This window comes from Vombatus ursinus, unplaced genomic scaffold (genome assembly GCF_900497805.2).
Source record: "Vombatus ursinus unplaced genomic scaffold, bare-nosed wombat genome assembly UNPS02014801.1, whole genome shotgun sequence".
Taxonomy (NCBI): Eukaryota; Metazoa; Chordata; class Mammalia; order Diprotodontia; family Vombatidae; genus Vombatus; species Vombatus ursinus.
This window is the reverse complement of record NW_020954579.1, coordinates 22,338,083-22,352,536: the sequence shown is the minus strand read 5'-3', so window position 1 is coordinate 22,352,536 and position 14,454 is coordinate 22,338,083. Positions and strand designations below refer to the sequence as shown.

At 34.8% G+C, this 14,454-nt stretch overlaps 1 protein-coding gene across 2 annotated transcripts in view; it reads left to right on the top strand.

The window, feature by feature from the left end:
• KCNJ16 (potassium voltage-gated channel subfamily J member 16) overlaps positions 1-14,454 on the top strand; it is a 69,943-nt gene that overhangs the window by 9,204 nt on the left and 46,285 nt on the right. The window contains exon 2 of one of the 2 annotated variants that reach the window (XM_027873189.1): positions 8,555-8,600. The exons of the other annotated variant lie outside the window; for it this stretch is intronic. The gene's annotated coding sequence lies outside the window, so the exon portion shown is untranslated. The remainder of the gene's footprint in view (positions 1-8,554; positions 8,601-14,454) is intronic. 2 annotated transcript variants of the gene reach the window in all.

Genomic DNA, 14,454 nt, shown 5'->3' with positions numbered 1-14,454 from the left:
CTCTCTCTCTCTCTCTCTCTCTCTCTCTCTCTCTCTCTCTCTCTCTCCCCTTCTCTTTTGTTCATCTCATTCTCTTGCTTTTACTCACTCCTACTCTTGCTCTCACTTAAAGAGAAAAAAAAGAAATTAATGAGATCAGTGTTACAACGGTAGACTTTGGAAAGTTCTTAGACATTTGATACCATATAAATTCTAGTGTTTCATTAGTTTGATGAGTTCTACAGTAAACTGAGCAAATACTTTGCTTCACAGAACAATTGAAAGATTGTCTTTAATGTGAGTTTCATTAAGGTGAATTCACTTACATTATTAAATTGGAGGAGGCATACTTTCATAGTGCTGGTGGGGAAGGTAAAGGAAGGGAGTAAAGACTGAACAAATTCTGATATATGAGTATAATAAGATATAGTTTTATAATCAGATATAACGTGCCATAAGGGGCACATGAAGGGGGCTTGAATTAGCATTTATCACGTACATACGATTTGTTATGCCAGAATGTGTTTTTTTTTAAGAAACACACAACCTCCCCCCTACATACACACAAATTCACAACTTCTTAAATTAAATGAAATATTTATTGTCTCCATGATGGGAAAAAAAAAAGTTTGACTTTTGACTTTTGACCTTGATAGTTTGACCTTGTTAGCTCAAGTTTTTTATTTGTTCATTCATTCATTCATTTTATATTTATTTCCTTCCTTCATTCACTTATTCAATCATTCTTCTATGGATGTAGCTAACTATTCATCTATCTATCTATCTATCTATCTATCTATCTATCTATCTATCTATCTATCTATCTACCTGTGTATCTGACTAATCATATTCCTGTGATTTGCTGATTGTTGTTGCCCACTAGCAGATGTCTGTCTGGTGATAAGCACATTCTCCTTATTTCAGAACTCTGTAATAATTTGTAGCATTTTTACAGCCTAAAACCTATTTTCCTGATCCCTTTGTCAGCTCCTGACCCCAACATCTAATCAACTATATGCATTCCTCTCCTGCTTAAAGACATCCTAATTATATCATTAATTGAATGTAGCTCCTATCCTTTTCATTAAAAAATAAAATTTTTATTGATGTCTTTCCATTTTTATATTAGTAATGTCCTTATATGCACTTACCCCATTGTACAATTAGCACTTGCCCCTTTGTAACAAAGAAAATAAAAATCACGTCTAAATGACTCAAGGACCACAAAAAAAAAATAAAAATAAGTTGAGCAACATGTTTTACACATATTCCCTTCTCATCTTCTCTATCAAGATAAGGGAGGTATATTTCATTAGCTGTTCTCCAGGACTAATATTAATATTTACAATTGATCAGACTTCAGCTATTTTTAGTATTTTTGTTTTTGTTTACATTATTGTGGTTGTATATATTTTTCTCCTAGTTTTGCTTACTTCATTATACTTTGTTTTGTACAAGCCTCTCCAGATTTCTCTTGCCATTTATTTTGGCACAGTAAAAGCCCATTGCATTCTGAGAAATGCAAGTTGGGAATTGTGTTCAATCAATATAATCAGACTTGATTTTTAGCTGAAACCCACTATGAATTACTAACCTTACTTGAGTTGTTAGTGTTTAACTTTCCCACTCTTGTGAGCTTAAATCCCTTGTTTTGTAATACTCCTCCTTTTCTTTGTGAGTTAAAGTTCCCCTTTTTTGTATGTAAGTTAATTCCTCATTTTAACTCATGAAAACTTGCAAAAAATCCCATGATGACTCTCATAGTATATAAATGAGTTGCTTCATTAATCATAGATATCCAAGCCAATGAGAAAGCTGAACTATGATCTAATTAAAGATACATGGAGTTGGGAACACCTACAACCCTAATGTTAACAAATCAACCTACTTCCCTCTACCCATCATTCTTCTTTATTCCTGTAAATTCTTTGAATAATAAAACACATTACTAATATAATAAATATGTATTTTGATTAGTTCTTCTTTTTAGACTATGTGAATATTGTGCCGTGAATATTCTTGGCTACTGAGGAGATTTAGATCTCATTTCTTGGCAATTACTAGTTTTGCTACTAAATTTATCATGCTGGCAACTTTGTGTCTCAGTTTACCTTTATTTCTTTGGGACAATTTGTATACCACAAGTTGTACAGCCATTATCAAAGTTAGGAGGGAGGGAAGGAAGGAGGAAAGAGAAGGGGAAAGACATATTCTGACCCTTCTGGGCCTCAATTTTTCATTCCCTAAAAGAAATGGTTTTTTTTGTTTCGTTTTTATAAAATGATCTGTAATCTTTATGTAAAATAGCAGTAAATATTTAAATATTTCACCATTTAATTTAGCATTTATTGTAAGATCTCTTCCACCTCTTAATCTGATGCTGTTTTCAACTGGTTGCTTTTGGATCACATAGATTGAGCCTTAAAATTTAGAGGAAATAGAATCATTCATGTAAACCTAAGTTTCAGCTAGAGCCACACACTTTTACTTTTATCACCTGGCAATTATAGATGGGCAAATTTAGGGGTTTGAATTGAGTGTACAAGTTATTTTAATTGACTTTTTCATTTTTGTGAACAGCTACAACAGAGACTCCACTGTTGCTGTGCATGTGGGTTTTGAATGACCACAAAAATGATCCATAAGAATTATTATTTACATTTAATTCTCAACCTGCGTCCCATTCCTAACCCTTAAAGAGAATCAATAAAGACAATGATTTTCCCTGGATTAAATAGCTTGCAATGATGGGATCCCTACCTGACCTGGGAAAAACATCGCAATAAATTGCTTATGTAACCAAAATTGAAAACTACAGCTTTTCCATTGTTGCAATAGTTCATAACCTAAGGTCAAATTATCAAGTGATGCTCGGTTCACTGGAAAGAAGAGAAACTATTTAGCTTATAAACTTTACTTGCAACCACATGTAATTTTTTTTTCTAAAAGGTTACCACAATTCTATTTACCAAAAAATATTAAGATGAAAAGTCAGTTACTCCATTATTTACAGAACACACCTGGCTTTAATTAATTATATTTGGGATCCCTTTCCACTTCACACCTAGGGTAGAGACAAAATATGAAACTATTAACTGCCTCTAACTGCGGCTAGAGACATACTTGCTAGCTCTAAACTAAACATTGCTACATTAAATTGTGAAATCTTACCAAGAAACTGGTGGTGGCTGCTTCTATCCTGACCTAAGCTTTTTCATTCAACCAGCAGGAATACTTTTAGTCATTTACTCAAAGATTCCTTTTCCTTCAGTTCCACTTCAGATTTAATCACTCCACTTATATCCTGTCCCAAGTTTTTCAGATGGTAAAGTGAGATAGCCAAATCTAGAAAAAGCCTGCTTTATCAGCTTCTACCCAACAGGTGAAAGGTAGGATGACTGATCACAGCCATTTTGTAATAGGAAAAGCCATTGCTTCTTTTCTTTTGAAAGGAATATTTCCTGACCTGAAAACCCTAAGATACCAAAAGAAAATACATGAACAAGAGCTTTTTAAGTCTTGTAAATTCAAATATATATATATATATATACACACACACACATATATATATATATATATATATATATATATATTTCTTTTATATCTAGCCTGGAGGATAATTTGGATTCAGTTATCCAAATAGTAATGATTACCTTCATTTCACTAAGTAGATGAAGGGCAATTGAGATATTATGAATCCTAAATCATAAAATATATCTAGAAAGCACCTGAGAGTTTGTCTGTTCTGAGCACTTCATTTTGACATAAATAATATAGAGGCTTCTATTTGTTTCTAGAGTTAATAAGACCCTAGAGTTTATTGAGCAGGAAAAACGACATGAACAGACCTGCAAATCAGGAAAAAAAAATCACTTTTGCAGCTGTGTAGAGGATTTGACTAGAAAGGGAATAGTCTCAAGGTGAGAGAGCAAATTTGGATACTTTTTCTATCTTAGAATTATCCAAAGATGGATAAGGTGGGATGCACCAGATTGACCTTCACTAGAAGTCTTCAAGCAAAGGCTGGATAAATACACACTGTATGTTTTATATTCTTTTTCAGTCACATGTTGGATTATATGCCCCTGAGGTTCCTTGCAGTACTTAAGATTCTCTGGTTCGGTGAGAATCTCTCATATGCATGCACCTTAGATTTTGGGAGGGCTGACTTCAAATCTTCCCAACAGAAGATAGGTGAGCTGCAATAACCTAGAAGTATACAATTCAACATAGGAGAAATTGGAAAGTAAGAACCAGAATTAACATAGAGTAAATAGGGCTTTGTCCAGTGGAGGGTCCTCCTTCTTATCGTGACCACTATTTCCACATCTTGGCTTCTGGTCCTCCAGTAACATGTCTTTCTCTAGGTTTTTGCCTTCTCTCTAATGTCTTCATGGGAGGGCATGAAAACTGGACTCTGAGAAATTTACTACATGACAGTTAATTAATGGTTTGTTAAGTGCCAAGCACTGTGCTACGTGCTAATACAAAGAAAGGTAAGATAGTCCCTGCTTTTAAGGAACTCAATTATAATAGCAGAGAGAACATGCAAAGAATTGTGTATAAACAAGCTATATATAGGATAAATTTAAAACAATCAATAGAAAGAAGGTGGCAGAATTCAGGGAGAATGGAAAAGGTATTTGTCTTCTGGACCACACAATGCCCAATTTGCTCCAGAGCACTTGCAGGTTTCTGGAAAGAACTCTGGAATTAAGTCTGGTGACTCAAAAATTATTCAGTTGAAGAAGGGAAGGGGGACTCATCAAAAGAGGCCAGTGTGAATACAAAATAACTCATCTACCAATTTCAGCTTTAAAAATATACACAGAACATGGTAGATTAGAGGTAGCCACCCAGCAGAACTCTTCCAATATTCCCCTTCAAACAACTTTAAAATAACGATTCAAATAAAAATTTGGAGTGGAAGAACTAACAAAAGGTCAGGGTGAGACAGCTAGGTATAGTGCTATCCACCCTCAAGTGAGCAGAGCCCAACTTTAACATAAAATTCAAAGTAAAGAAATATGTTGGAAAATGAGGAAACAACAAAAAAAAATAATTTGACCATAAAAAGTTATTATGGTTGCAGGGAAGATCAAGACATAAACTGAGAAGAAGACAACAATGTGAGAACAGCTACAACTAAAGCCTCAAAGAAAAAATATAATTAAAAGATAATTAGATTGAAACCCAACAAGAATTCCTAGAGGATGTAAAGAAAGAGATGAGTGGTAGAGGAAAAAATTAGAAAAGAAATGAAAGTAACACAGGAAAATCATGAAAAGAGAATTAACAGCTTGGTAAAGGAGGCACAAAAATATTTTGAGGAAAATAACACCTTAAAAGACAGAATTAGCCAAGTGGTGAATGAAGCAAAAAAATCTCACTGAAACAAATAATTGCTTAAAAATTAGAATTGGGCAAGTGACAGTTAATAACTTCACAAAATATCAAGAAACAATAAAAATAGAAGAAAATGTGAAATATATCATGGGAAAAACAACTGACCTAGATTGAAGAGAGATATTTTAAGAATTATTGGCCTTGGGGCAGCTGGGTGGCGCAGTAGATAGAGCACCGGCCCTGGAGTCCGGAGGACCTGAGTTCAAATATGATCTCAGACACTTAATACTTACTAGCTGTGTGACCTTGGGCAAGTCACTTAACCCCATTGCCTAGCCAAAAAAAAAAAAAGAATTACTGCACTACCAGAAAGCCATGATTAAAACAAAAAATAACCTCGACTTCAAAAATTTATAAAGGAAAATGGGATTTTATAGACAGAAATCTTGAGAAAAGTTTTTGGCAGGAATGAAGCTGGGACCCCAAAAATATAAAAAGGACCCCTAAAATCTACTCAGGAAGAACTCTTTAACAGGGTTATCCATTAGCTTCATCTGTCTGTCTGTGTTCCTGAAATAAACTCGTTCCAGCCCTAACTTTCACATATTGGCAGTACCCCATTCCCTTTGATTTCTTAGTTACTCCCAGAACCTCCATCAATCTGGTGCATCCCACCTTATCCATCTTTGGATAATTCTAAGATAGAAAAAGTATCCAAATTTGCTCTCTCACCTTGAGACTATTCCCTTTCTAGTCAAATCCTCTACACAGCTGCAAAAGTGATTTTTTTCCTGATTTGCAGGTCTGCTCATGTCGTTTTTCCTGCTCAATAAACTCTAGGGTCTTCCTTATTAACTCTAGAAACAATATTTTAGATTCAGAAGGTAAAATAGAAATTGAAAAAATAAATCCACCACCTCCTGAAAGAGATACCAAAATGAAAACTCCCAAGAATATTATAGCCAAATTCCAGAGCTCCCAAATCTACAAGAAAATACTTCGAGCAACAGAAAGAAATGGATCAAATATCGTCTGGATCACATAAGATTTAGCAGCTTCTACATTAAAAGAGAAGAGAGTTTAGAATATGATATTCCAGGAGGCAAAGGAGCCAGGGTTACAATCAAGAATAATTTATCCAGCAACAGTATCCTTTAAGTAATAAATCAAATAGAGAATTTTTAAGCATTCCTGATGAAGAGACCAGAGCTGAATGAAAATTTAACATTAAAACACAAGACTCAAGAGAAGCAAAAAAAAAAAAAAGAAAAAAAAAGGCAAATATGAAAGAATAATCATAAGGATCTCAATAAAGTTAAACTGTTTAAATTCCTTTTGGTAAATGCATGATAAATGTAACTCCTAAAAACTTTATCATTATTAAGGCAGTTAAAAGGAGTTTACATAGACAGAGGGAATGAGTGTAAGTCAATTGTGTTGGAATAATTTAAAAAATATATTAAGAAGTAAGACAGGGAATCACTGGGAGAAGGAGGAAAGGAGAGGTAGAATGGGAAAAAATTTCTTACATAAGAGAGGCACACAATGAAGAGCTTCTATAGTAGAAGGGTGGTGGCAGGCAGTGCTTGAACCTCACTTTCATTTGAATTGGGTTGAAGAAGGAAAAACAGACATATCATTAATCAGAGGAAGAGAAGATGGCTCACATCCCACCCTCCCTGTTATGACCAATCACAAGGCTGGTCACCAACACAACCACACCTAATCTTTTTCCTCCAGTTTCCTCCCTCTTCCCTTCCTTAGTCAAGCTACTAACCTCTCCTCTTTAAGGCAACTATAATCAATCCACTATCTCTCTTCCTAGAATGCCCACCTCTTTCCCCCCAAATCATTTCATTAGAGAAGACTCTGCATCCTGTAATAGTGATCACTCAGAATATGTCAGACAGGATAATCAAGCATGGATGAGTCAACACATTTCATGTATTCTATTTACCCCACCCCACCCTCATTTACTCCTGTTCTGAACTTCTCTATATTCATCAATGTCACCATTGTCTTTCTAGTCACCCAGATTCACAATCTAGTTGTCATCTTCTACTTCTCATTTTCAATTGTCCCACATACCAATCCGTTGACAAGTCTTTTGTTTTCTCCTAAATCCGCTTCTCTCCCAACTATTTTTTTCCCCATTTACATAGCTCCCTTCTTAGCTTAGGACTTCATCACCTGTTGCCTGGATTATTTGCAATAGTCTCCTGATTGATCTCACAACCCCAAATCTATTCCTCTCCAATCCATCTTCCACATAGCTACCAAAGTGTTTTTCTTAAAACACATATCTACATCAATCCTCTTCTCAATAAACTCCGGTAGCTCCCTAATAACTCTAGGATCAATCATTTAGTCTTTACTTCATTCTTTTTTAATTTCTACTTTTTGTAAAATATATAATATACACAATCATTGACATAGTAACACATGCATGTACTTTATAGATAAGTAAATATGCACATATTGGGATTTTATACTCAATTTTTTACCCTCCTAAAATATATATATTTGGATACTGTTGCTCCACTGGATGGAATCTAAATTCTGTATTTTCATCCTAATATTCAAGGCCCTCTACAGTGTAGCTCCCTGACTACATTTCCAGGATTATCTGCCCACTATTCCTCTGTGAATATATCCCTTTATTCCTCATGAATCATGTCAAGGCAAAGAACCAAGACTTCACAATTTAGTCAAATCCACAGAAATCAACAAATCAACATGTGTTTATTTATTAAATATTTACTTTTTCTTGACACTATGCTAAACATTGGGAACATACATATGAGCAGAAAAGAAAGTAAGCCCTGCCTTCTAAGAGTGTATTTTCTAATGAGAAGAGATAACACATTCTGGTGGTGGGTTCAGTGATTAAAGTGCTTTGCTGAGGTCATCATAGAGAAAGTCTCAGAGAAAAGTCAAGAGTGCAGCAAGAAAAGGAATGAAGATATGGGTGGCCTGGGCATCCTCCTTAAAATGGAGGTTCTGGGAGTAACTAGGAAATCAAAGGGAATGGGGTACTGCCAATATGTGAAAGTTAGGTCTGGAACAAGTTTATTTCAGGAACACAGACAGACAGATGAAGCTAATGGATAGCCCTGTTAAAGAGTTCTTCCTGAATAGATTTTAGGGGTCCCAGCTTCATTCCTGCCAAAAAATTTTCTCAAGATTTCTGTCTATAAAATCCCATTTTTTTCTTATGTTGTTTGGACAGGAATGCCTCATTTATTGACACTGAAGCAAGGACAAGATAGAGCAAGGTAAGAGTGGGGTTAGAATGAAGGGCACAGAAGACATGTAACTGCTTGTTTTGAGTAAAATGGGGACCAGTTCTTAAATGGAATTTCTTGCATCAAGAGGGAGGAGAGATACCAGGCTCTTTTTTTTTCTATACTACATTTTTGACAATCTGTCTATCTTTCACCACCCCTAGTGCTTAAGGTCCAGTGTACTTAAATGACTCACTAACCATACTAAGTATTATTTCCTTCCTCTATGAGTGTTTTTCATGTTATTCCTTCTACCAAGAATGCTACCAATATAGCACACAAGTATCTTTCCTGCTTTTGCCTCAGCATACATCACCAATAACACTCATGTAATAATTACATACTGCCTCCGAAATATTTTGTGTTGTTATTCTTTTAGGCTTAGTATTCTTTCATGTTATCATTTAGTATTGTGGCCAAAATCACAAACTCTGGGTTTTCACAGATTAGCTTCAATGTTGGGTGACTATCTTCCAAAACATATCTCATTGGGTCATTCTACTCCTATCCAGAGTTTCCTTTGGGAATCTTAATTTATACTTCATGTCTGATCCTCCAAGGATATGGGTAAAAAGATCCCCTAGCTCCTGTATAGGGAGCCAAGGTCTTCTTAATTAAAGAATGACCTTTACTTCATCCCACAAGGAGAATGCCAAACAGACAAAGGAATCTCACAGCAGCGCGACTCTTTCTAAAATTCTCTTCCCTTTCCAGTGAGTCTCACCTTCCCCCCAGGGACCTATACAGTCCTTCAGACACATAGTGCCACCCTGTGGTTTGGACATCCTTTGGAAGGGAAATAAACATGAGTTCGTTAGAAAGACAACCCTGTGACATTCCAGTAAGTACTATCTATACCTCAGACACCTACATTGGCCTCCTCCTACTTTATAATGCTACTCCAAAGGCTTGTGTTCTCAATAAATTCATCTGAGTTTACTGGAGTAGCAACTCCATTCTTATCAGACCTGCCCTGTCCAAATAACTTAGAATAGTGGAATAGGACACAAACTTTTTTTTAGCTTCTCTATAGTATGATTCCATCCCCTACATCTCTAGATCTGGAGCCATGTGTATAATTCTCTTATCTTCAAGAGGCTGATGCTTTTCAGGACTTCTCCCTATAGAAGCCCAGATCCTGATGTCTAGGAACTCAGCATTAATAAGGATCATGAACAATTTCTCAACCAAAACAGGGAATAATCAATGAAATTGTTGTACAACATTCCTTACTACAGATAGGTAAAATGGAACTGCTTACTGCCATCACTCTTATGAAACATAGAATTAAAAATTTTAGTGATAACAATTGAACATGAAAAGGTAAAGGAATGGGTACTGACAGTGATGAAATTATAACATTTTTAGTTATAGAAGACATATTTGTATGTCTAGGAAATTTAAGCTACAGTAGAATGTAAGTTTCTTGAAAGGAGAGATTGTTTTGTTTTTCTCATTACCTTCCTAGCCTACAGCAAAACACCTTGCATAGAGGTACTTGATTACTATTCATTAAATTGAATTAAATTGATCATCAATGAAAGACAACCCTTCCCCTAGTGGAGACAATAAACAATTCTAGTAAAGTAGCAGGATATGAGATGAATCCCTATGCACCCACCCTCAAATCTTCCATATACATAATCACTAAGAATAAAAAAAAAATGCATCAGCTACTTGGCCGGTTCTACTTTTCTAAAAGCTAAGAATTTTAAGTAAGACTGATTTCTTTATGTTGTATGTTTATTAGATAATTTGTTTTTGTTGATAGGTTGATACAATTGTTGATATAATACAAAATCTTAAAATACTTTAAGGCAATATTTTAATTTCACCTATAAATATTTTACTATAAATAATATTAGTGAGTGAAAACAATTTCAATTTAGGCTAATATACTGGAGATAATATGTCCCATTTTATTATGTAAGATACAGATGATTAACCCTCATTTTCCAGACGTAGTCACATTAATTTATGCAATTGTTCTTCTAAAGACAATGAATTGCCTTGATTTAATTCAACAGTTATTTAGTGGGCACCTACTATGTACAAAAACTTATGCTGGCTATCATGGGTGATACAATGACAAATAAAGAATATACTCCAAGGTTTAATAGTCTAATCATCAATTATCATCATCAAATCGTTATTATCATTTACATTTATCAAATTCTTTAAGGTGCACAAAACATTTCCATAATATCAAGTAAAGTAAGTAGTATAAGAATTATTATTCTCATTTTACAAATGATAGAATTAAGGATCTGACAGGTTAAGTGATTTGTCCAGGGTCAGGAAGGCACTGAGGTAGGATTTAACTAAGGTTTTTTGACAACAAACTCAGCTCTCTATCTACTACACCACCATATAATACAAAGTATTATATGAATTCTGAAAATGGAGAAATCATTCTATAATGAGGGGAGATGAGGTGAGGGATCGGGGAAAGTTTCATAGAGGAGTCTGAATTTGAGCAAGGCTTTGAAGAAAGGCTAGCATTTGCCAAACTAGAGTTATGGTATAAGAAGAATCCAGATACAAGTAAAAATATGAGAAAGACATGGGTAGATCAGATTAAATCAGATAGTCAGCTAATATTTATTTAGTGCTTACTATGTCCCAAGCACTGGGAATACAAATACAAGTTTGTCTGTAAGATAGTCACTGTCCTCAGAGAGCCTACATTCTGCAGGGCCTGGGCTGGGGGGTAAGGTATGGCTGACCTGGGTACCCTTCTTAAATGGAAGTTCTAGTAGAAGTCATTCAATGTGAGATTATGGCCTACGGACTGAAAGTAGTTCTAATGTGTTAATTACAGGGCTGGAGCAAGGCTTCAGGATGAAAAGTTTGGGCAAGGTAGAAGATGTCTGGAGTACAGCCTGGTGAGAGGAATGAGGAACATTGTTCAAGTAGCAATAATAATCCCAGTTTGCTTATGGTGGAGTCAGGTGTGAAGGGGAGTAGGACAAGGTGAGGGGCAGGTCTATAAAACTGGAAAGGAATACTATACTCATGTTATGGTAGGGTCCTGGACTGACAAATTCAAAGGTTTGGAGTTTATTCACTAGCGGATAAAGAACATTTGAAAGTTTCTGATTAGGGAAGTAATAATCAAAATGATAAACTAACATAATATTGTTAGATGGAATTTGAGTGAGGAGAAATGGAGGTGGGTAAACCAATTTGGAGACTTGCAAAAATCCAGATTGGAGGTATTGTGGATTTGAACTGTGTAACTGATGATGATAATGAGAAATACAGAGAGAGCATAGAAGAAATACTACACAGATACCTACATCTATATTTATATCTGTATCTATCTATATTTATAGATATGACATATGCACACATGTATGTATGTATATATGTATATGTACATATGTGTATGTATGTATACACACACATTTAAACAAGATTTGGTGAAAATCAAATGCAAGGAATGGGAAAAGAAGAAGTGTGAGAAATGCTCTGAATTTTTTAGCCTGGGTGACAGGAAGAATGAAACTGTATTTGTAAACAAACAAACAAGAAAGTCAGAAGAACAGGATTTGAGGGGAAAGCTTGTTTAGTTTGGTATATGTTGAGTTAGAGGTGCTAGCAATTTAGTGGAAATATCTAGTAATTGTTTGGAAATAAAGATCTAGGGATAGAAAGTTCAGAGATGGGGGTGATAAGGAAGGGACTTACCATTTATTTAACTCCTACTTAAGTGCACTATGCTAAGCACTTTATTAATATTATCAGATTTAATCCTCACAATAACCCTGGTATGTGTATTATCATGTCCCTTTTACAATAGTGGAAACTAAAGAAAAGTTTGAGTGACTTGCACAGCCTGTCATATACATTTGAGCTGAGATTTTAACTCAGACTTTCTTGATTCTGGGCCCAGTACTCCATCCACTGCAATTCTAGATGGGGTTTAGTGTAATCTCTCTTATTTTTAGTTTAAAAACACACAATATTTATGTGTTTTTAACATTTCTTTTTAAATTTTGAGTTTTCAAATTATCTCCCTCCCTCCCACTCCTTCCCCAGCCTTCCCCACTGAACAGGCAAGAAATACGATATCAATTATACATGTGAAATGATGAAAAACATATTTCCATATTAGCCATATCACAAAAAAAGCAAGAAAAAGAAAGTGAAAAACTGTACTTTAACTTGCAATCAGAGTTCAACATTTCTTTCTCTGGAGGTGAATAGCATTTTACTTCAAGAATTGTAATTATCTTAGATAATTGTAATGATCAGAGTAACTAAGTCTTTCATAGTTAATCATCATTACAGTGTTGCTGGTACTGCATACCATGATCTCTTGGTTCTACTCACTTTGTATCAGTTCATAAAGGTTTTTCTGAAACTATCCCCCTCATTTTTTTAAATAGGACAATAGTACTCTATCACAATTATGTGCCATAACTTGTTTGGGCCTTCCCCAATTGATGGGCATAACCTTAATTTCCAATCTTTGCCACCACAAAAGAGCTACTATTGATATTTTTGTGTATGTGTGTGTATGTGTGTGTGTGTGTGTATCCTTTTCCTTTTCCTTTGATCTCTTTGGATTACAAATCTAGTAGTGGTATTATTGGGTCAAAGGGTATGCACAGTTTCATAAACTTTTGGGCATAATTCTAAATTGTTCTCCAGAATGATTGGACCAATTCAAAACTCCACCAACAGTTCATTAGTGTGCCTATTTTCCCTCTTCCCTTCCAGCATTTATCATTTCGGATAGGTGTGAGGTGGTATCTTGGAGTTGTTTCAATTTACATTTCTCTAATCAATAGTGATTTGAAGCATTTTTTCATATGCCTATAGATAGCTTTGATTTCTTCTTCTGAAAACTGCTTGAAATATGATGTCTAGGTTATTTATTGTTTTATAATGGCTTTCAGTTAGTCCAATAATTTTTAAATTATCTCCCCTCAATCTATTTTCAAGGTCGGTTGTTTTTCTGATGAGATATTTCACATTTTCTTCTACTTTTTTTTTTTTATCCTTTTGACTTTGTTTCATTGTTTCTTGATATCTCATGGAGTCATTAGCTTCCACTTGCCCATTTCTAATTTTAAGGAATTGTTTTCTTCATTGAGCTTTTATACTTTCTTTTCCATTTAGCCAATTCTGTTTTTTAAGGAATTCTTTTCTTCAGTGACTTTTTTTTTTACCTTTTTTTTTCATTAGAGGTCAGCAAAAATTTGGGGGCAGCATGATAGGAAATGGTAATTAAAAAGACTGATCAAAGTGTTGAAAACAAGCTTACTAAACATAGAGGTTAGGAAAAAATATAATATATCTTTAGACTTCTAATTAATTGGGTGTGAGCCTGTGATTTCATAGGCAGCTAGGCAGTCAGTAGATAGAATATTAGATGTGGAATCAGGAAGTTGAGTTCAAATCTCGCATTAGACCCTTATTAGCTACATGACCTGGGCAAATCAATGAATGTTTCTCACTCTCAGTTTCCTATTTGTAAAATTGGGAAAGAAATAGTACATACCTCACAAAGTTGTTGATCAGATGAGAAAATACATCAAAACCTTAAAATGTATATAATTTCTAGCTATTAAGTGTGATGAGTTTGTGGTGTAGAAGCTCACTCCATTGATGCAGATCAGCAACTTTTATGTCTAAAAGAGTTGCTTCAGGTTGCTGAAAGCTTAAGTGATTTCTCCTTAGTACTATAGCATGTCAGAAGCAAGGCTTGAACCTAGGCTTTCCTGACTCCAAGGACCTACAGCTACCATGTTAAATTACCTCTTTTCTTGTTATTGAGTATTACTATCAAGCATCAGTCTTGAGATTTCCACAATCTCTTGGAAATTTCTCATTGTTA